The following is a 22,503-nucleotide window of genomic DNA, read 5'->3' as shown; positions in this document are numbered from 1 at the left end:
CCATTTTTTAAGGGGAGTTCTAAATTAGTATTTGGAATTTAATCTTTTCATTTGTTTGGCCTGCGAAAGGGACATAGTACCTTCAATATGTCGAATATCCAATGGCAAACGTGACCGATTTATTTTTCTTAAAAATTAATATCCAGACACACAACCCCCTCTTTTACAATATCTTAAGTCTATATTTCAAGATCGATGATCCTATTTTATGTCTATTTTTACATTGTAAAACATTGGACAATATTATTCATTGAACTTTGTAAAATAGAAAGTTGATATTGTAAAACCTTTGACTATAGATGGCGTTAATACTATCACCGCAAAGTCGCCAGTTTATTTTGTTTGGCCGAAAGTTTAGTGACGTCATTCAGCGTGAGAAGAAGCAGCTTAGCGCTGCACGTAGAGTCTCGCATCCTTCAATGGAATATCCTCGTTCCTCTTCCGGTGACGTCGCTATACGGTTACCTGGAATTTCCTGGAAACTTTTTCATCGAATTTCCGGTATGGAAAATCGAGCCACTGCCATGACCATACAGTCAACCAGCATATTTTCACACGGCCGGTACAGCAACTCTGCGTCAGATTTACTGTTCTTGTTCTATCTGCACGTCTCAAAGTGGCATTTTGGAACCGGTTGACGAAGGAAAATCAAAATAAAGTCGAGGTAAGTCGCTCGATTATGTATGTATGGGACTGAACATAATGAAGCTTGCTGAGATATGCCCGATCAGTGCTGTGACAGTGTGACTGTGAGTGTGATTGTAATTGAAGCGTGATGGCGAGATCGAGAGCGAGTATGATCGACTGCTATCACTTGTATACATTCAGGCGATATGTGCTCGGACATGTTGTTAATCCAGATATTCGATTTTAATTAAACAGAACAAGAAGTTCATATGCAATATTCCATAAATTATTTTACTCATTTTTAGGATTTATGATAGACAATATTTCTAGTGTTCATGTTTTTTTAGTAAACTGAACTGAGCTATGCTATGTAGCCTTTATAATAGGCCTAGCTAGAATTGAAATAGATGCATACATTTTGATAAATCCACAGGCAAAAATGGGTGCCATTTTAGTTGGTTAAAGGGGGTGTAGCATGGCAAATATTGGTTAACGCCAACTAGGATAACTCCGGGAAGCTCCAACACCGGCGCCGCAGGCGTCTGAGCTTCGGGTGGTTTCCTTGGTTTCTCTTGGGGGCTAGTAAAACAGCCGATTGGGTGATATTATCGTTAAATCTGCAAAGGGAGTACTTGCAATTTTTACATCATAGGGTGCACGACTTCTCAGGGCTCAACTCCAATCACTTGAATGTATAATTTGAAGAAGTCTTTGATGGGAAAAAAAGGTTAATTCGGGGTACTACACCAACGATTCTTCCATGTCGCAGCGTTGATTCAAAATAGCGATGAGAAGGTACGCATGCGCGGCAGTGGCGAAGAAAATATGAATATTCAGGCTATCGAGCGCCGATCGCTCGAAATCGCTGAATATGCACGAGGTTGAGAAGGGCTCTGTTTGTTCGAGTCGTGCATATTCAGCGATTTTGGTAGGACTTTTGGACAACTGCGCGTAAACGGACTTGATAACAGTCAGTGCGTGCTACGTTCTCGAAACGGACCGAAGTTTTCCTCATGCTTCGGTTTCGCGTATGTTGCACGCACGATTGGCCCCGAGTCAGGTCACGGGAAAGACACGTAGTCTCGTCATGCTTCACCCCCTTTAAAGTGTCTGGATGGTTGACACATCCCACCTTGCATTCTACTTACTAACAGTACAGGAAAGCATTTCAATGAAATGTCTTGCAAAGTTTTTAACACACCATTACAAATAAAATACAGATGAATAGAGTCCAATTCTGCGTAATATGGTGTACAAATGTAGCTACAAAATGTACATGAAAGTCTATTATCGTCAAAACAATGGATTGGAATAATTCAGATTTACATGAGCATAATAATGCTCTTAATAATAATACTAGACAAAAATTTGTCGATGAGCTTCAATCTAAACCTGAAATAAGAATAAATCATATTTCACACCAATTACAATTCGAATAATCTACAAGGTCATAATTATGCAAACTTTTCTTGTTTGGAAGAAAAAAATAATGCTTTGAACTTATATTTTCCTGTTTAATATGTTGCTCTATGGTGTTTGCCTCGTTAGGAAACAAAGATCCGCAATTTTGACCAAAACACACCCTTTACTTCTCGGTAGAAAATCCAAGTTTTTGTCTATAAGAAGTTTCTGGACTCCAAAGTTTGAGAGAAGAATCACATTTATATTCTAATTACTTTTCATGCCTTCAGTAGAATGAAAAACGCTGCAATGAATTGTTTGTGAGAACAACTACAATTTGGCATCGTGCGTGCATTATTAAGGTAGTACAAAGTTTTGGTATGGGGTCATGAATATACATGTACCGTATTTGCCGGCGATAAGGCCACAGCGCCACATAGGCCGCACCCCAACTTTGACATTTCAAAGAGGAAAAAAAAAAAAAACAACGGACAAAACAAAATTATCGTAAATTTCTTGTAAAATACTAATTTTTTTTTACAAACTGATACCAAATTCATCAATATTCATATATATAATTTACCGGAAGTTTGGCTCAAAAAGTGATCGCAGGCAGATTTGGGACCGATACATGTATATACCCCTACCACAATACACCAGTTTACAGTTGTATCAGTGCGCATGCGCAGACAGTTGACCTCGGGTCATTGGCCCCGGAACGGGGCCAATAACCTCTGACCTCTGGTATTTATGCGTAAATTAAGATTGCGCCCATGCAAATGATGATGTGCGCACAACGCAGCACGTAGGGCAGTGATATTATCAAAATTTGCATGGGCGCAATCCTAATTTACGCATAAATACATGACCTCTAGGTCATTGGCTTTAATGTTTAAAATGGCGCACACAACTGTAAACTGGTGTATGTACGGTGTAATGCAAAACTGCATGAAATGGAAAACAAAATGGCGACTTCGGATGGATGCTTCGCGGCAGCTCCGTTAAATGGTCCCTTCCTTTACTTTTGCAATGCATTGGCACGAACTTAGATCAAGATCTATCGGCAAATGTTGGTTTAGCAATTTATTTTCGTATTCATGTCAACAATGCAAGATAAAATTGTCGGTAAGATGTGTTGAAATGTCCTGTACCATAGTGGTATAGTTATTGTACCGTTCATAGTCCCATATGTGCAAAATCGTGCTGGTTTTGACTTGATTTTTTTAATTTTTTTTAAATCTTTCGCCGTAAAGGCTGCACCCCTACTTTTTGATATTTTCTCTTCCAAAAATACTGCGGCCTTTACGCCGGCAAATACGGTATGGGATCCTACAATATTCAATGATCGATGTGGGGGTCGAAATCGAGTGTAAATTGATGAAATTGTAAATAATAAACTCTTTATGTTGTATAGCTCCCTCTCAAGATTGATATTACTTGAGCTTCAAAACAATGTTTCTTGACTAAAATTGACAGATTTTGTATTCCTGTTTGGAAATTGTATACAGAACTGCATATTCCGAGATTTTCATGGTCCCAGCTACCATGGCCGTAGGCGCTATTTGAAATTTATCGGGAGCACCAATTAATTTGATGTTTTTAATATCTCAAAATCCTTAGCGTTTTAGAGCCCAATTTTTTTTCACAGTTGCCTATTCTAACACTAGGTACGTGTAGGGAATGGGAATGCAAATTTTAAATTTCATAATCCAATCCTGTTGAAATATAACCAAAACATTGTATTACCCATAATACTTATGAGGCGGAAATGCTGTACAATTGTTAATCTATTTAGAGTACTTTTAAGTTTACACAAATACTTGTAGATAAAATAAAAATATCTACAGTGAAGGACAAAATCGTCAAGTTTTCTTTGAGATTTTGCTAACATGGAATTTCTCATACATGTGAAAGAGGCCCTACATGTAGTGTATGAAATGTTACATTTTATTAGAACCCTGTAATGTTAAAAGAAAATATCATTGTCGCCAATTTTAAAGGGGAAGTCCACCCTGAAATTAAGTTAGTTTTAATAGGAGTAGAAAAATGAGAGAAACAAGTCAGTGAAAGTTTGAGCAAATTCCGATTAAAAATAAGGAAGTTAGGATTTTTGAAGTTGTGATCAATCAAACACAAATTGGCAACTCTATGACGTATCATGCGAGCTCAACTTCCATTTGCTCAGTACTAAAAAAATCTAAAATTTTCATTTTCCCTCGAGAAAAATGTCTTCCATACATGCACCCTAAATATAATAATTGCAAATATGTTTCTATACTCCCCCTGCAAGGAACAAATATATATTCCGTCATCAATAACGAAGAAAACATGATTTTATGGAATATTATGCACAAAGCAAATGAAGGAGAGCTCGTATAATAAGTCACAGAGTTGCCAATTTGTATTTGATTGATCACAACTTCAATAATTCATAACTTTCTTATTTTCATTCAGAATTTGCTCAAACTTTCACTCACCTGATTTTCTTATTATTCTGCCTCTATCGAAACAAACTTATTTTGGGGGTGGACTTTCCCTTTAAAAGAAAATATCATTGTTGCCAATTTAAAGTAAAATATATATGATCAATTAATTTAGCTCTTTGAATTTGCTGTCATGACGTAGGGTCATTCTATTTGGAGTGCAGGGATCTGTTTCATAAAACATGTTTACAATAACAAGTGCTGAAATTCTATGACAAATTTGCTCTCAGTCAATCGATTGCCACAATTTCAGTAGCTTATACATGTAACAGAACTTACTGGCCCGAATTCACAAAGGAGGTTTGTCGACAAACCTTTTCGTACGTCATATGACGCGTTTTATGCGTTTTTTACAAACCTGGTTTGAAGAGAAGAAAAGGAGGTTTGGCGAAACAAAAGGAGGTTTGAGCTCAAACCTTGCTTTGTGAATTCGGGCCATTGTAACTTGTCATTGAGAACAATTTTTGTGTGACATTTCTGGTTGCAAATCTTGATTTTCTAAGTTTCTATGAAAAGCAGTATTGTGTGAACACATCCTCTAATGTGAACACTCCCTTGAATTTAATCCATACATGTATGAAAGACTAATTTTATCATTAAGGCTTGCAGTTACATGTATGTAACTCTACTGATATTGACTTTAATACATGTAGTGTGAACACCATTTCTGTACAAACACATCCTCCAACGTGAACACCCCTCAGTCTGTTCATTTTGTTTGGTTAGAACAAGAAAGGTGTTCACTCTGTTAAAGTTTACGAGATTATGCCCATCTGGCACTAAACAGAATATTTGATCTTTTTACAGAATCATTGTATCACGAGGGTCTGCTTCATGTATCGTCACTATTTTTTTTGTATTGCACATCATAATCGCTATAGCTCTTAGAGACTTTGGTGGAAAGCGCTTTAAAAGCAGAGTAGTTATTGTTATTATTATTATTATCATAATCATATACAGTCATCTCCACTGATTCTAACATTGTGTGAAAATCCATTTTGTGTGAACACGTCCTCTGTAATGTGAACGCTCTTTGACACTATTCAATCAATTCTTCTGCTTCTTGCTTGCCAATTATTTGAGCATGAGAGCCTCATATGACCATTGAAAGCTAGTCAGGTTCTCAAAGCTTTTAATGAACGATGCAAAAAAAGAACTCGCTACTTGGAAGCAACACTACTTAAGTGAAAAGGGATTTTCCCTCTTTTTCCCCATTTCCCTTCTCTTGTAGTCTAACACCCACCAGTGCAATTAACCATGTAGCACTCATGAATTATTGTGTAGAATGGTTGAAATAGCGAATACAAATATGTGTATTATAAATAATAGTTCTTTAGCTTAGCCATGTATGCTACAAAGCTTGCTGTCACTTTTTCTCTTCAAGTTCCTTATATTTCAGAGTCATTTGTATTAAAGCAAATTTAAGGCAAATATAAAAGAAACAAAATCTTGCTTCAGAAATCAGAGATTAATTTAAGACTTGTGTTGAAAAAAGTCAGGTGTACTGTTGTGGCTGAAATAAACAGGTTTTTTTTTGTTGTTTTTTTATAAATATTAGGTCTGTTAAAAGTCAGTCAGTATGATTTTAAGTTGCCAAACAGAAGTCAACATTTAAATCAAGATATAAATATAAATCTGTTGTAAGATGCTACAAAGCAATTAATTGTAGTTACCAGTAGTTTTTTCTTGTTCTTGTTCAAACATGAATAAACCAATAAATCAAATCAAATCAAATCAAATCAAATCAAATCAAATCAAATCAAAACAACAATAATTAATAGGGATCTATAGTGACTCGGATATATCAGGATTCATGGTTTTCTCATTCTTCTGCATTATATGAATATTTCTGTGTTTAAACTTTAAACACAGTCTTCTTATATTCCTTTGTTTTATTTTTTTGTATTAGAATTTTTATCAAATTATTTGTGTGTATACAGTTCATCCTGCTTAAGCTACCTCCTTTAAAATAGCAAGACCGTCTGTCTATAAAGGTGTTGATGATGATGATGATGACGATGATGATGATGATGATGATAATGATGATGACGATGATGATGATGATGATGATGATGGTGATGATGATGATGGTGATGATGATGATGATGGTGATGATGATGATGATGATGATGGTGATGATGATGATGATGATGATGATGGTGATGATGATGGTGGTGATGATGGTGATGATGATGATGGTGATGATGATGGTGATGATGATGGTGATGATGATGATGATGATGATAAATTGATAATGGTGATGATGGTGATGATGATTGTGAAGATGATGATTGTGATGATGATGATGATGCTAATGATGTTGATGATGATGGTGAGGATGATGATGATGAAATGATGATTGTGATGATGACAATGATGATGATGATGATAATGATGATAATGATGATGATGATGATAATGATGTTGATGATGGTGAGGATTGTGATGATGATGATGATGATGATAATGGTGATGATGGTGATGATGACGATGATGATAATGATGATGATGACGAAGATGATTGTGACCATGATGATGGTGATGATGTTGATGATGATGATGACGATGATGACGACGATCATTACGATTCATTAAAATTTATGTCACACCACATTACTGTAAAAAGATCCAAAGCCCCAGGCTCTTTCAATTAGGTCATAATTTGCTGAAGTCGTTAAGTTTGAGCTTTGATTTGAAGTGGTGTTTCACAAAGACTAAGATCAACTTTAAGTTGGACTTGACTATGACAGGCCGTCCATGCCACTGTTTGCTCTCACCATTTACTGGCATTGGTCTCTCAAGGAACCTACAAATCATGGTCACAAATCTACAGAATTTACATTTTTTAGAATTCATTATTGAAGGAAAACATATTATCTAAAGATCATAATGATGAGAGTAAACAGTGGCGTGAACAGCCTGCAATAGTTAAGTCCAACTTAAAGTCGATCTTAGTCTTTGTGAAACACCCCCCTGGATGGGGTAGAAGAACCCTTGCACTTTTCTGAACTTTAGCGAAACAAACCCTGGTGACTCATCCTCAGCGAATGCTCCATGTTTTGACTTCCTTGTTTCAATGGACACTCAGTGGGTGTGTCACAGCCCTTAATCTGCCCTACAGTACCTAGTCTGCAGGGAACAGACTCCAATTTTGACACATTTTACCACAATTCCTAAATAGCCTTGAGCAGAGCCTAGCTCCAACAGTCTCTGGCTCTGTCTGAAGCAGCTAAAGTAAACAGAGCCTGTGACTTGATGTCAGTTTAGTCTTTCTTTGCAGACACTGTTACACATACAGAGACTGACAAGGCACAAGCTCTAACTTGACACTTTACCACATTCCCTAAAAGCCTTGAGCAGAGCCTAGCTCTGACAGTCTCTTCCAGTGTACATATCATGCAGCTAAATGTACAGAGCCTTTGTAGTGTGCTGTGACTTGCTGTCAGTCTAGTCTTGTTGTGCAGACACTGTTACACACAGCGACTGGCAAGGGTGTGTCACAATCGTTAATCTACCCTGTATGAGTATACCCATGTAGTCTGACTCATAGACTTGGTCAGTAGTTTTTTACCTGTACATGAAACTGTGTTTGACAGAGTCTGAGCATAGACTACATTTACAAAATGTAGTTGTATATATCTCCTTCATAGAGAAAGAGACAGACAGAGCGAGATAGAGACAGATACAGAGGGAGAGATACTGACAGATAGAGAGAGAGAGAGAGAGAGAGAGAGAGAGAGGGAAGGGGAGGGAGACAGACAGGTAGAGAGGATGAGTTTTTAATTACACGTTGTATAAATATGTAATGAGTATTATATTTCAGAAACATGTAGAATTTTGAATGAAAGACTTTTTCCACAATCTCATACCTGTTGAAAGATTTGAAGTCAGTACAATGTTGACCTTGCCATATATACATACCGGTATTGTACACAATGTAGATGACCTTAGCAGACAATTTTGAATTAGAACAAGATCTTTAGTTATGCTAATGTTCATAATTATCTAGGTACTACACACTCCTCACTTCATGGGTAATACAAAAAGAGAGAGAGGATTTTTAAAAATTGTTTTGAAATTTGTGTACGTATGAAAAAAATTATTAAAGTAGTTTACTAGATTTTTTTCTCCCAATAGCACAAGTGCATTTAAAATCATGAAATCACTGGCTAAGTTTATATATCAAGCTTATTCATGGCATGAAATATTTTGCTGTTTGCAATGAAGAGTTTGGAAGTGCTGCTTGAACAACTTAATTACATTGTGTAATGTGTTCCTCCTTTAAATGCAGAAAGCATTTAATTACTAAAAGCAACAATAAACCGCATAGCATTTCCTGCTGTAAAGTGTAAACAACAATAAATGACCCAATCGTTAAACTATACCGAGGTTTATTGTAATTGTCATTGATGAATGTTTTTCGTGTGTGGTTTGTACAAGGAAATGAGGATGGTTAAGCAAAGAAAAAGAGAACTGGACCAGGTCCGTGACTAGACTAGGGAATTTTCTTATGAAGAAGTCCTTGGCGTATCCAGACATTGATAAATGGGGCACCGGCAGGGGCAGAGTCTACTCCAGTAGGGGGGAGGGGGTGCTGGGGAGGGGTCATCTGGTCAGCCCTGGGTGAAATACGGTTACAGTGTGTACACAGCAAGTAATGGGGGGGGGGGGGGAGTATGCTTGCTCCCAATGGTGTGCTTTGTTCACTATTGGGGAAGGGGGGGCAGTGAATAAATTGCATACGAGGAGAGATCGAATTAGCCTTTGAAAGTTAGAACAAAAGTGCGCTAGGGAGAATCTAGGATAAAGAGAGAAGAAGACGAAACAAGAAGGGGTGGTAGAGGATATGGTCAAGATTACAAAAGGAAATGGGCTTCATGTCCATCAGAGAGAGAGAGAGAGAGGGGGGAAGGGAGGGAGAGAGAGAGAGAGAGAGGGAGCAAGGGAGAGAGGGGGAGAGAGAGAGAGATATATATACTGTAGGCAGAAGGAGAGGGTGGGGCAAGGCACCGGAGAGTGAAAGTAAGGAGGGCGGAGAGAGAAGTGAGAGGAAGGGAAATAGAGAGGCAAACAAAAGGGAGGAAGGAGAGAGGAGAGAGAAAGAGAGAGAGAGAGAGAGAGGGGGGGGGGGAGGAGGGGGGAGGGGGGGGGGGGGAGGGGGAGAGAGGGTCAACAAACATGTGCATGAAATAGATTATCCAGACAGATAGTTTTCAGCACAGACAGTGTGTGGGTGTGGCCCAGATACCACAAAGGTGAAGGTGTGGTCGGATCCACATAGTCTGCAGGTTCAGACCCTCATTTGACACTTGACCACAATTCTGTGAAGTCTTGAGCCGAGCCTAGGTCTGCCAGTCTCTGGCTATGTTGGGAGCATTGATATTTTTTTGGAGACCATTCACACACAGAGAATTCTCGTTCGAAAGCAAGAACGTCTGAATTGCGCATGCATGAATCTTGACGATGTATGTGCGCTTGGAATCCTGGGATTAAATAAATCAATTTTGATTCTTAATACATGTACCAATCACACATACAACACCAGGCAAACTATCGCGATCATTCTGAAAATCGCAAGACTGACTGCGAATTTGATCGCGATATGAATCGCGAAGATAAATGAAATTATTCTGTCCGCACACGCAAACAAAAATTTGGATTTTTTTTTTCTGTATGTGTGAATGTCCCTACTGAGAAAAACGTACCTAGACCATAGAAAGAAAAAGAGGGGGGGGGGGGGGAGGAGAAAAATACAGAGATAAAAAGACAAGGAAAACCTCAACCTCAAGCCCCAAAATAATTCCAATCCTGCTTATTGTAAAGAACCAAGAGCCCATCGATGATGATGATAGGACAATAAAAACGAGAACAGGCTCTTTGAAGAAGAACTGGGCGCTCTACTAGTAATTTCCTGCCAAGAGGAAGTAAGCTCGGCTTATTTCCTCTACAGACAATCCAACCAAATGGGTACCCTGCTAAGGCTTGTAGTCTCCCCAAACCAGACCCTCGCAAATCACCGTCCCTCGTAATCAACGCATCTTGCGCATTTCTCCCTCATCATAGATGCCAATTATAGTCCATTGCTGAAACCTTTATTTTATTTTGTTGTTCGAGCTGACTCGCACGCCGCTTAGAATCAATTTGGAAGATTGAGGACGTTTTTGTTGTATCGTAGAGTCTGCTTGTTAAGACTACTGTTAGAGTATCCTCTTCCTTTTGTAGCAAAGAGAAAGACAGTCTGTCTATTTTTCCCCCTATCCCTCTTTCTCTGATCTCCGTCTCTTTCTCTCTGCCCTTATTGCTATTTATGGTCTAGGCAAAAATTAGACACATCGCAGCTAGCGGTTAACCTACTCTACAACGAGCACCATTCGTTCGGACGCAATCTGCAAATGTAGTCATGGTATAGAAGGCTGTCGGGCTCGGACGTAGCATTTGACATTTGGACGGTTGATTTTGTTGGGCTTCAGTCGTCTTTGGAATCATCAACGCTCTCGTCATTGACGACTTTGGCGTTATCCTTGAGTCGTTTATGGTTTCGCAGGTAACGCAAGGCATAGGAACTTAGCTGTAAGGACTGTCAAAGTTGCTTGTACACTCGTGGCATGCCACTTGCGATCTGCTTTTTGTGCCTTGTATAGATTCTGGAATTATCATTAATGAGAGTCCATGCCATTGTTATCCACCTATAACAATAGGTACTTGTGGAATACATGTAGACTAGAATACATGGTAAGTATTGTTGTTTCTTAATTCTATATAGGAATGAGATAATTCAGTAGTCGATTAATTGATTGTGTATAGAACAACATGAGATTAACATACTTCGGGCTCCAAACAGACAACATTATTCATAATACCAGTTGACATATACTGTAACTGCTATACGAGAGATTAGCCTTGTTTGGATAATGGTAAACTCTGGATATCAATAATTGCTGAAGAATTGCTGAAGATAAGGGTGAGGATTGTACTGTTCTTGCATTGAAGCTTTCACGAACAGTTTATGTGGTTTACAGACTATGTTCGGAATATCTAAGGGATTGTCAAGTTGTGAGAGGTGTATAAATCACATAAATGTCAGTAGTCATATGAAAAACCATTGTATAGCCAAATAAGCGTACATACTAAAAAACAATGTACCTGTACAGGTTACTTTAGTACATGTTTCAATGAGAAACCATTTTCAAGGGAAACAAAAAATGTGGTCTTTGTAGACAGGTGGTCCTCAAACCAGGTTTCCCTGTACATAAAAATGTCAACAAGAAACAGTAAACGCATTCATTTTACTTAATGATTGTAGGCTTGTTTTTCACACAAAAACTTTGGGGATTTGCCAGATATTTTTCTAGACTAACATGATCCCATTGCCTTCATGAACCAATTGGATCCTGTATCGAGTCTATTGGACTGATTGAATTCAGCGGTCGTTGGGTTAACATAGAGATGAAGAGCTCCAAACCGATGAAGGATGTATCCTGCAAAAAGTGCAGAGACAATTAAATCTATTATCCCCAAAGACAATGGTATGTGAAACCGGTCTAAACCATAGGAAGTCAAGGAAACGGCATAGTGAACTTCAAAAAGTACCCGTGATTTTCGCCCAATATTCTTTCTATGCTCCATTTAATAGGGATTTTCAGTTCCTACCCTTTTTTGCCTTATTTTGGTCATCAGGAATTTTAGAAAAAAATCATTTTCTATTCTGATGAGATTTTTAGACCATGGTGATGTTTTTTCACACAGACCACTGCTTCCGTAGCTTTAATAATATTGCATTTACTGCTTCAGTAAACATGTATGAATACATTGTGAAAATCTTTATACCTTTCTGTGTGTGTTGAAAGGCAATTAGGGGGGGGGGGGGGTGTAGAGAACACGAGGGAGTTTCTGTTTGTAACCTTTTCATTTTGCCAGCGTGGAAATAGGAAGTGGGAAATTGAGGCTGTTTCCTGTTTGGGCTGTGCCGGAGAGAGGAAGTGCCCATTTGGCGCTTTTCACTGGCTTCCACATCAACATCCCCAAAGCCAGAGGTTATTTTCATCGCTCTTTGTTCCAATGTTCGCAGGCTCATGTGATAGAGTGGGGGAGAGAGAGGGTGAAAAGAGAGTGGGGTGGGGGGGGGGGAGGAGGAGAGAGAAAGAAGAGAGAGAGATAGGGGAGAAAAAGAGTTGAACAGAGAGAGAGAGAGATAGAGAGAGAGAGGGGGGGGGGGGGGAGGGGAAGAAAAAGGAACAGAAAGCATGAGGGAGACACAAAGAGCAGGGGTAAATAAGAGTGAGAGAGAGAAATTAGAGAGAGAGGGGAGAGGGAGAGGGGGAAGAGACGTTGAGAGAAAGAGAGAGAGAGAGAGTCAGTGAGAGAGACAGAGAAAGAGAGAGAGAGGGGAATAGTAAAAGAGGGAGAAAGAGAATTTGAAAGAAAGATAAAGAGAGGAAGGAGAAGGAAAAGGGTGAAAAGCAAGAGGGAGAGAGAAGGGAATGAAATGAGATAGAGAAAGAGAGAAGGAGAAATAAAGAGAGAGAGAGAGTAAAGGAGAGAGTAAGAGAAAGAAAGACTAAAGAACGAACTCCCTTAAATCATAATCATGTCATAGAAGGGACAGGAACATAGAAAGAAAATGAGACAAAACAAAAACAATTTGTGCAGTTTTATTGCTCATTTTCTTTTTATAGCCTCAGCAGTTAAAAAAGGCTTATTCGCTTTATAATTTGTATACATGACCCATCAATATTTTTACGACCAGCTTAACAGTTGCAGAATAAGAGCTTAGTATTAAAAAAACTATACTAAATTATTCATACTCTTACCAATTAGTTTTCAGTTTTTAAGTATATGAAAAATTGATGTGTGCCAATTTATGCTTCTTGATAATGTGACATAATAAAGCTCACATCTTAAAGTATTCAACACAGGCACTAATTCAACCAGTCAACCTTTCAATTTTAGTCATAGAAAAAAAAGCAAACATCAAATTTACAAGGGGTATGAATAATTTGGTTGCTAACTGCACATGTATTTGCACCAATAAACATACTACAGTCAAATCTGCTTTAGTGACCACCTGTCTACAAAGACTACATTTTTTGTTTCCCTTGTAAATGGTTTCTCATTGAAAAATGTATTAAAGATATCTGCACATAAAGACTACCTGCCTGTAAAGACCACTTTTCTTGTCTCCCTTGGGTGGTCTTTATAGACAGGTTTCACTGTACCAATTACCAAAATAGATTATCAGTGATCTGAGAAAACATTTTGAAATCAAATATTCTAATGGTCCCATGTCAAATCAAGAGTATTGAATTACGAAGTACACATTTCATTTTAAAAAAAAATGCAAAGTGTAATAATACCCACCATAAGTCAAGTCCTTGATTGGAATTCCCATTTCCTGAATCTCTTTCTCTTTCTTTGTTATTTCTGGAAAGGAAGGTATCTTTTACATCCGTGTTTTGGCAATGTTTACCTGGTTACCACGGCGAGAGATCTTGCATTAGGCCTGTTTTCATCAGCTCGAGATAGCCAAATAGCCTGCTATTTCTGATTTGGGAAATAATCCCGTAGTTACAAATCGCGTCTTCATCAGCTCGAGACTCGACCTTGAAACTCGAGATATTTTGCTCAGTGTTTGCGCATAGTGCGAATCTTCGGGCTGGTGAAGCCGCACCGGACAAATAGCGGGATATCTTGCCAAATAGCGGGATATTTTGCAAACTAGCCCAAGATATCTTAGGATGATTATCTCGACTAAATATTCTGCTTATTGCAACTTCAGGCTGATGAAGACGCAAATAAACTGGATAATTTGCGATCGGGATAGTTCAAATAGAGGGATGTTTGGCAATCTCGAGCTGATGAGGACAGGCCTATTGTTAAAAACCAAACGGGATCATCCGGGTCATGCCTTTTTCCTAAGAAGAAAAGATCGGATGAAAGGTTGCCTCAGGTGAAATACCTGTGAATTCTTGGAACCGAGCTATTTTTTACTCTGCAAATAAAGCAATGTTCAAGTAGACTGCAGTGTGTATTTATCATGTTTAATGAACTTGTGCAGTCAGCATTCAGAACTCGCTATAGTGCCTTGGTGGAAAATGGCCTTATTTCAACACGGCTATTAGACTGTGAAGTTCAGTTGGTTTTCATTGTAGGTGTTTTCAGAGAACAAACTTCAGATATTTTCATTGTAGGTGTTTTCAGGGAACAAACTTCAGCGAGTTTTCATTGAAGGTGTTTTTCAGAGAACGAACTTCAGATATATTTTCATTTTTCAGGGAATTGCAGTCGAGGAGGTCAAGCTTTGGAGGTCATTTTGTTCAGGTAGGACAATAGACTTGTGAGAAATAGGCGATGATGTGTTGATTTATGATACACTTTGGCGATATCGTCTGTACCGAGCCAAAAGGGTGTTAAATCTGTGTTAAAGTATGTGACTTAACACCTTTCAAACACCTTCAAAGCAGATGATGTGGGAATTTTTATGATTTTTCTTCTTCCGGGAAATACCCTCTTTTGAAGGTTTAGTTTCAGTCATCTATGCAATGATTCCAGTTTTGGCTCTTAAAATACCAGCAAATTATTCCAGTTTTTGCTTATGTAAATATCCTCACTTCCTTGCCATCTCATGTGCGCACAGCTCACCCAAAACACAGAATTAGCAAACACCAATGTTTTCTTTATGGGTTTTTCCACTAGTGTAAATAATAATTTTTTAAAAACCCATGATTTTTCAATATGTGTTTTTCTGTAGTGTAAATGGGCCTACATGTATATCTGCTTATCAATTACAAGATTTTTGAAAATTAATGTAGTGCTCAGATTATTTCCAGGTGTTATTTGAATCCCACTTGTTACAAGTACTGTTTGTAGCTATAAAGGATGGTGAAAAAGTAGCAAACGCTTTAATAGTTCAGTAAAAGATAGAGCGATCGTCACTTGATTTGCGAACCAGCATACGTGTAGGCCTACATACATACACTGCAGATAAATGTCTGCTCTCAAAACCAGAATTGGATTTTTTTTTTAGGGGGGGGGGGGGGGGGAGGCAAGCTGGCAGTAGTGCTAGCCTGTGCATAATTCTACATTTGTAACGGATTTAGGCCTTTTTATTCAATGCAGAGACAAAAAACTAGATGTTTTTACAACTTGACTTTGAACTGTAGTCTGTTTGGAGCCAGAAGGGCATTAATTCATATGCTTTAACACAGCGTTAGCTCCCTTCTGGCTCTGAACAGAGGCTTCATTGTAGGTCAGGGAAGGAAGGAGTAAAGACCCAGAAATGACGATCGTTTTGACAGTGACCTTGTCCTTACTCAGTCTGAGGACTGTTCACACAACAGTTTTTAAAAAAATAACCAAGGGACCGTTCACACAAAATAAATAATTTGAGGGTACAAGCAAAGGGATTATTGTTAAGTGCTACATGAGAACGAAGGAGGAAAGGCCCAGAAAGTACCATTGTTTTGACAGTGACCTTGTCCTTACTCCGTTTTTTAGGACCCATTCACACAACAGCAAAATAAAGTAACCAAAGGATCTTTCACACAAAATAAATAATTTGAGGGTACAAGCAAAGGGATTATTGTTAAGTGCTACATGAGAACGAAGGAGTAAAGACCCAGAAAGTACTATCGTTTTGACCATGAACTTGTCCTTTTAATATGCTATGGTCACATTACCCAAAAGTAGCCTGCTCGGCGGCCGAGCGGCGAGTTTTTAACCAATTCTGCCCGGCGGCTGCCCGGCCACCAAGCGGCCGCCCAAAATACGCTCGGTGCCTGGGCGGTCGCCGCCCGGGCACCAACATAATCGCTGGGCGATGCCTAATTTCAGCAGCGACCGAGCAGGCTACTGATCGGTCGGTTGCTCTGATTTGTGACCATAGCTTTACCCAGTCTGAGGACCCATTCACACAATCGTAAAAACAGTTTATTTTGATGTTGCCATTTTAAACACAAATTGAAAGCACTTTATAAAGGAACTGTTTCATTATCAAGCATTGATTGCATATATCCGTAAAGCTTTGCCTCCGCACGTTTTTGGAATGACTGAGCAAGCCACGAGTTCGACCGAAATAACCGTAAATGGAGATTCATTTTTCCTCTTCTGCCAATGTACGCGTCTATATATATCGCATCAGCGTACGCGGTTGGCGCCTCGCTGCAATATCCTTGTCACTTGGCAGCGATCAAAAATCACAACATTCTAAAATTACAAGGACATACATGTACAAATGTACATTTGCATGCACGTATGCCGTGTATTCAGCATAAATACGGTGGATTCACAAACAACAGGTTGATTAATGATTATAATACTAATATTGATTAGTAATTAAACATATTTTTGTAAAGCGCATAACACATCTCTATGCAGAACAGAATACAGAAGTAGTGGAAATGGTGCACTGGGTTCATAATTGTGAGATCTTTAATACACAGTGCTAAATGGATGTGATTACAGATTACTTTTCTATATTCTGGCTATACATGTAGATACACTAATTATTTTTATCCAAGTGATTGGTACACTATAAATAATCCCCTCTAGACCTGTCTTCATCAGCTTGAGTTGGCCAAATAACCTGCTATTTTAACTACCGGTATCCTGATCGCAAATTAACCAGTTAATTTGCACCTTCATCAGCACGCAGTTGCAATAAGTGGGATATTTGGTCGAGAAAACATCCCGAGAAAACTGGGTCGTTTCCAAAATATCCTGCTATTTGGAAAATTGCGGGCTGATTTGCGCCCGTCCGAGCTAGTTTGTGATGAGCCTATCGGTCTGGTGAGGCCGCAATTTCAAGCTTGGGGATAATATCCCGAGTCTGAAAATGGCAGGTTATTTAGCTAACTGGAGCTGATGAGGACAGGCCTTCTGATGGATGGAGAGATCACCGCTTGTCCGCACAATGATTGTGGGAAGGAAGTGGTCAGGTTTAATTTAATGAAGATGATAGGAAAAAGGTTCTTCTTCGTTGAATTCTAATGACCAACGGTGTGCAACTCAGGGGGAATTGTGGTTCAGTTCACATCAGAAAGAGCAATTGTTTCGTAGTTGCGGGGTGAAAGAGATACCGTACATCCCCTTCTCTCTCTCCCTCTCTCTCTCTCTATCCCCCTCCACCCCATCTCTCTCTCATATTTCCACCACATAATGTGAAGTCAAAGGGGTAGAAAGAGCCCTACTTTTGTTGTTGTATTTACAAAATTGAACTTTTCAGTACGCATGTACTACCATTTGCATCCAAATTTTTACAATACATTTTTACCATTACAAACACATGTCTACGACCTTTATTATACATGTATGTGTATTTTACATAACGCATCATATGATTCCACTCATTCACAAATTTGCTTGATGACTTTCCATGTTGTAATAAATAATCAGATTCAAGATTTTTAGGGCAAAAAATGTGAAAAACTATTGCAAATACACATACCTGTATGCATGATTGCATGTAAATTGTTAATAATATGATGCCACCAATACAAACTATCTGCTCTACATACTTTAGATAAAGAGCTGTTTAATAGATGAGGTATCGAACACAATGGCTTGGCATAGGTCCAAAATTCAGTTTAATTTTCTTTGTAAAGATACATTTCTGTGAACTGCCCTTCAGTTCTACGTAGGCTGATGCAACTTTTACAATCCTAGTGTTGTACAGAAACAGGATGATGAAGGAGTTTATTCCTAGAAAATTGTTGTCAATTAAAATGTATACCGGTATTTGAATTGGAATAATTCTCCAAATTACTATGAATATAGAAAATGGGATTTGAGTTTGATGAAGCTTAGAATTGATTTGAATTCATTGAAATAGAAAATGGAAATTTCAGCAAGTGGAAGGGAACCTTGCAAGTCGTCACAGAGTTACCAACTTGCGTTTAATTGATGGTAACTTCAAAAATTAATAACTTTCTTACTATTCTAATCAGATTTGACTCAAACTTTCACTAACCTGTTCCTCTCATTTTTCTGCTTTTTTAAAAACCAACTTAATATCAGGGTGGACTTCCCCTTTAAGGGGATACATTGTATTTTGAAAGCCAGATAGACATTAACTCCATGTTTAACTCTGTATGGTCTTTCTTGCTCTGTACAGACGACAAGAAGGGTGTATTGGAATAACCTGTCCCATCAATAAATTTAAACAATTTTTACATTTTTAAATACTATCTTTTTTAAAGTAATTATATTATTATTGTTTTTTTGACCAATCTTACAAAGCACAGATACAAAACAGTGGCAAGAGACAATTACATAATAAAATTATGAAAAAACAACAGGAGTTGGAACAGCAATTGGGTCAGGGGGCTCAAAAGTGAAATGCTACTCCCAGTACATTTACATCATACAATCTCTACATTTAATATTGCCCATCACAAGTGAGCATTTACATCAAACAATTAAAACAATTTAGAAGATTAAAGATGTAAATGTAATTTTTGGGTGAAATAAAATGTTGTAGAATTGTTTTTGATTTTCTGATGGTATAACTCTATTATTAAATAAACATTTACTTTACTTGTATTAAAGTGAACTGTTGCTGAGCTAGCGCATTGAGCGTCCCTGGACGGTGTGTGCATTCTATACATGTAAGTTTACACAATTATTATCATGTCTAAATGTAAACATTATTCCACCAGTCCGTTGCGCAATGTACACTTGTCTGCATACATGTACAACCTTGGGAGAAGTCATTCAGAATGACTTTTAGATAGCTTGCCTTTTAAACAGCTTTCCTTTGAATAAATACATCGTTATTTGCAATTCTCAAGAATCGAGAGTAATCGATGCTCGACACGGATACATAAATGACTAAAACGGCCACGGTGAGAGTGAGAAGCAGGAAGAGGATTGACCCAAGAGCAAGTATTTCTTAGAATTTGATGTATGGAGGCATAAAAATAGATTATGGGGAAATTCATGATGAGGATATATATTTTTGTGTAATTTATTTGAGGGGTGGTTTTGGTTTTGTTAGAGTGAAGGGGATTGAGGGAAGGATGGGGGAAGTGAATGTAAGGGAAGTGAGAGAGAGGGAGGGAGAGAGAAAGAAAGAGAGGGAGGGAGAGAGAAAGAAAGAGAGGGAGGGAGAGAGAAAGAAAGAGAGGGAGGGAGAGAGAAAGAAAGAGAGAGGTAGGGGGGAGAGAGAGAGAGAGAGACAGAGAAAGAAAGAGAGAGGTAGGGGAGAGAGAGACAGAGAGAGGGGTTTTTCAACAGTGATAAAGTACAAAAGGAATTGAAGATCGATTGGACGGGTCTGAATTTGGAGACTAGGCTGCTAAAGGGAAGTGTTGTACCAGGGTTGCCTGTGAAGATTGTACATGGACTGGGGATCCGACACTTGGGTGCATGGCATATACCATGCATACAGAAAGCCAACGTTGACAGGGAGATGGGAGGGAATATAAAATGCCATGCAAGTGTAATTTCTTACATAGGGCCTGCAATTCAGCCATTTATTAAAGATCTACCTACATATACATCTTTTAAAGTTTTATAGGTTACATGACACCATTGTACTTTGAAGGGAGGATGATTCTCAGAAGTCAGAACACTTGAATCGTTTACTCAAAGTCTTGAATTTTTTTCCATATCTTCTCAGCTTAATTTAAACTTAATTTAAAGTCTTATTTATGTGCTTCCAAAATGGACATAAAGCAATAGCTCCAGCACCTTTCAAAGTTTTATAGGTCACATGACACTATTTAACTGTTAGGTGGGAGGACGATTCTCGGAACACTTAAATCGTTTACACAAAATCTTGAAATTTCTCATGTCTTCTCACCTTAATTTTAAATCTTATTGTGTACTTCCAGTATGCTTTGGAAATCATCACTATATATTAGTTTAGCCTGTACACGTACATGAAGCCATAGATCTGGCGCTCTTTAACAGTTTTATAGGTCACATGACACAATTTAACTGTTAGGTGGGTGGAAGATTCTCAGAACACTTGAATCGTTTACACAAAATCTTGAACTTTTTAATCATATCTCCTCATATCACCTGCTCATGAGACCATTCTTAAGAGCTTCAAATTATTGATGACCGGTTTCATTTTGAATTACTCATATACATGTAATCACTGTACAAATATTTGAAGGGAAACATTTGCTGACATTCAGAAGGACGTTAAATCATGTGCTTTTTATAGAGAGTTAATGCCCTTTTGGCACTGACCAGACAAAAATATGACATGATTGAATTAATTGATCTGTGGTTCAACTATAAAAAAGGATAGTCGACCTGTTCGAAACATCGAGCCACTCCCGCCACTCGTCCTCTCCAAGCGCTATAGTTCTCCTTAGAACTATTAGCTAAGAAAGATAACCAACGGTCTTTTTCAAGGCTATACCAAACAGTCCTTTTCAGGACTACAAACCCTCAAGAAAGATTACTGAGAATCCTTTTCGGGACTCCTCAATCCTCCCTCTCTCTCACATGGTGCACCCGCAAGCCTACTGTATATAAAACTCTGCTCATGGGGAGAAAAAAGGTTAGAAGGAACTTAAGGAAGTACATGTAATAAAAGATGTTGACATTTACACTGGAGTCATGGAATAAACAAACACAATTAAACTTACACTTCCTGTATATACTACTACTACTAATAATAATATATCTTGTCTACCGAGGCCCGAGGGTAGCCTCATCAGTATTAATACTGTTCTCCCTGAGGGCCCTGCAATCATATTATTACCCCGGCCATTAACAGACCATCCAAACTGTCTTGATGTCATGAACTGCATTAATGCCAAAGCAAGGCATTTTGATCAACATTGCTTCTCTCTACTCGGGTGTATGCAATGTTTGTTATACTGATTAGCAAGTGTGTGCCTGCACATGGTGACTGTCTGGAATGCTCTCCCTTGGAGTGGAGATGGTGCACATTATTTGCAGAATAGCATTGAAAAATATCCGATCATCAAATTAATGTATAACATGGAAAATGAATTTTATTTTGAATATTCCATTGGAGTGGAGATGGTGCACATTTATTTGCAGAATAGCAGTGAAAAAAATCTAATTATCAAGATAATGTGTAACACGTAAAATAGTTTTTAATTATGAATGTAAATTTTTCGTGGTTACAAGATGCAATTGTGGCTCTGTAGCTGTAACATTACTTTTTGTCCATTTCTATTAAAAATATATCAAATGGAAAAACTTTCATGTGATTATATAAACATGTAACTGATACCTGTAGTACTGACCGTTGATGCGATACACATGGACAGAATATCTGAACATCCCCTTTCTTTTTTTTTTCTTATATCCTTGTTACGAGACTAACCACATCCGGTTATTCCCTTACACTCGACTATATATTACAGAATTATTGGAAATGAAAACTAGAAACTGAACAAGTACTTTTTAGGAATTCCCCTATGATAAATTAGCTGCATGTATTTAAGTTTCAATGTAAATAGCAGTGTTTACATGAAAGTATATTGTCTAGAGTGCTGTTGAAGTTTTTAAAAGTGGGGTAAGAAGTTTTCAAGGAATAGTTTTTGTTGAATTGCACTGGGATTTTCCATCAAAGGGGGTAATTTCCACACTCAAAAGTAATATTTGCACTGCAGACAATCACAGAGTTATCCAGCTTTAATAACGATATCAGAGTCCGAAACTCAAATAGTCGAGTGGCAGCACAACATTTTACTAGATACTCTGGATTTTCTTTATACCCAAACTGCCTCAAAATGATGTCAGTTAAACCTTTTCAGCCTCTTAATTTAGCCTTTCCTTTATTTTTGATTCCTGCAGCAACTATGAGCAAACAAGACAGAAAACCCAAATTGAAAAATCCACCTCTGATGTTAACTCTGTGTTAAAGTATATGGCTATAAACAGATCATGAGGGTATGTTGAATCGATTGCATTTTGAAATTAGTTATAATGTGAGATAAAACTTTTAATGAGTATGACTTCAGATTTAACCTCTAAACTATAATGTTTGAAGTGGCAATTATCGAACTTT

General features: G+C 38.1%; 1 protein-coding gene across 3 annotated transcripts in view; it reads left to right on the top strand.

Annotated features, from left to right (window-relative positions):
• The first annotated feature begins 435 nt into the window (after window positions 1-435).
• Window positions 436-22,503, top strand: part of LOC591714 (ets DNA-binding protein pokkuri) — a 37,547-nt gene continuing 15,479 nt past the window's right edge. Inside the window, exons 1-2 of one of the 3 annotated variants that reach the window (XM_030989239.1) lie at window positions 436-664; window positions 14,783-14,828. The gene's annotated coding sequence lies outside the window, so the exon portion shown is untranslated. Of the gene's footprint in view, window positions 665-10,593; window positions 11,244-14,782; window positions 14,829-22,503 lie in introns of those variants that run through there. The other 2 variants (XM_030989238.1, XM_030989240.1) reach the window with 2 other exon arrangements.

This window comes from Strongylocentrotus purpuratus, unplaced genomic scaffold, assembly GCF_000002235.5.
Source record: "Strongylocentrotus purpuratus isolate Spur 01 unplaced genomic scaffold, Spur_5.0 spur5_scaffold_18, whole genome shotgun sequence".
Taxonomy (NCBI): Eukaryota; Metazoa; Echinodermata; class Echinoidea; order Camarodonta; family Strongylocentrotidae; genus Strongylocentrotus; species Strongylocentrotus purpuratus.
The sequence above is the reverse complement of the archived record's forward strand: the minus strand, read 5'-3'. Positions and strand labels throughout refer to the sequence as shown.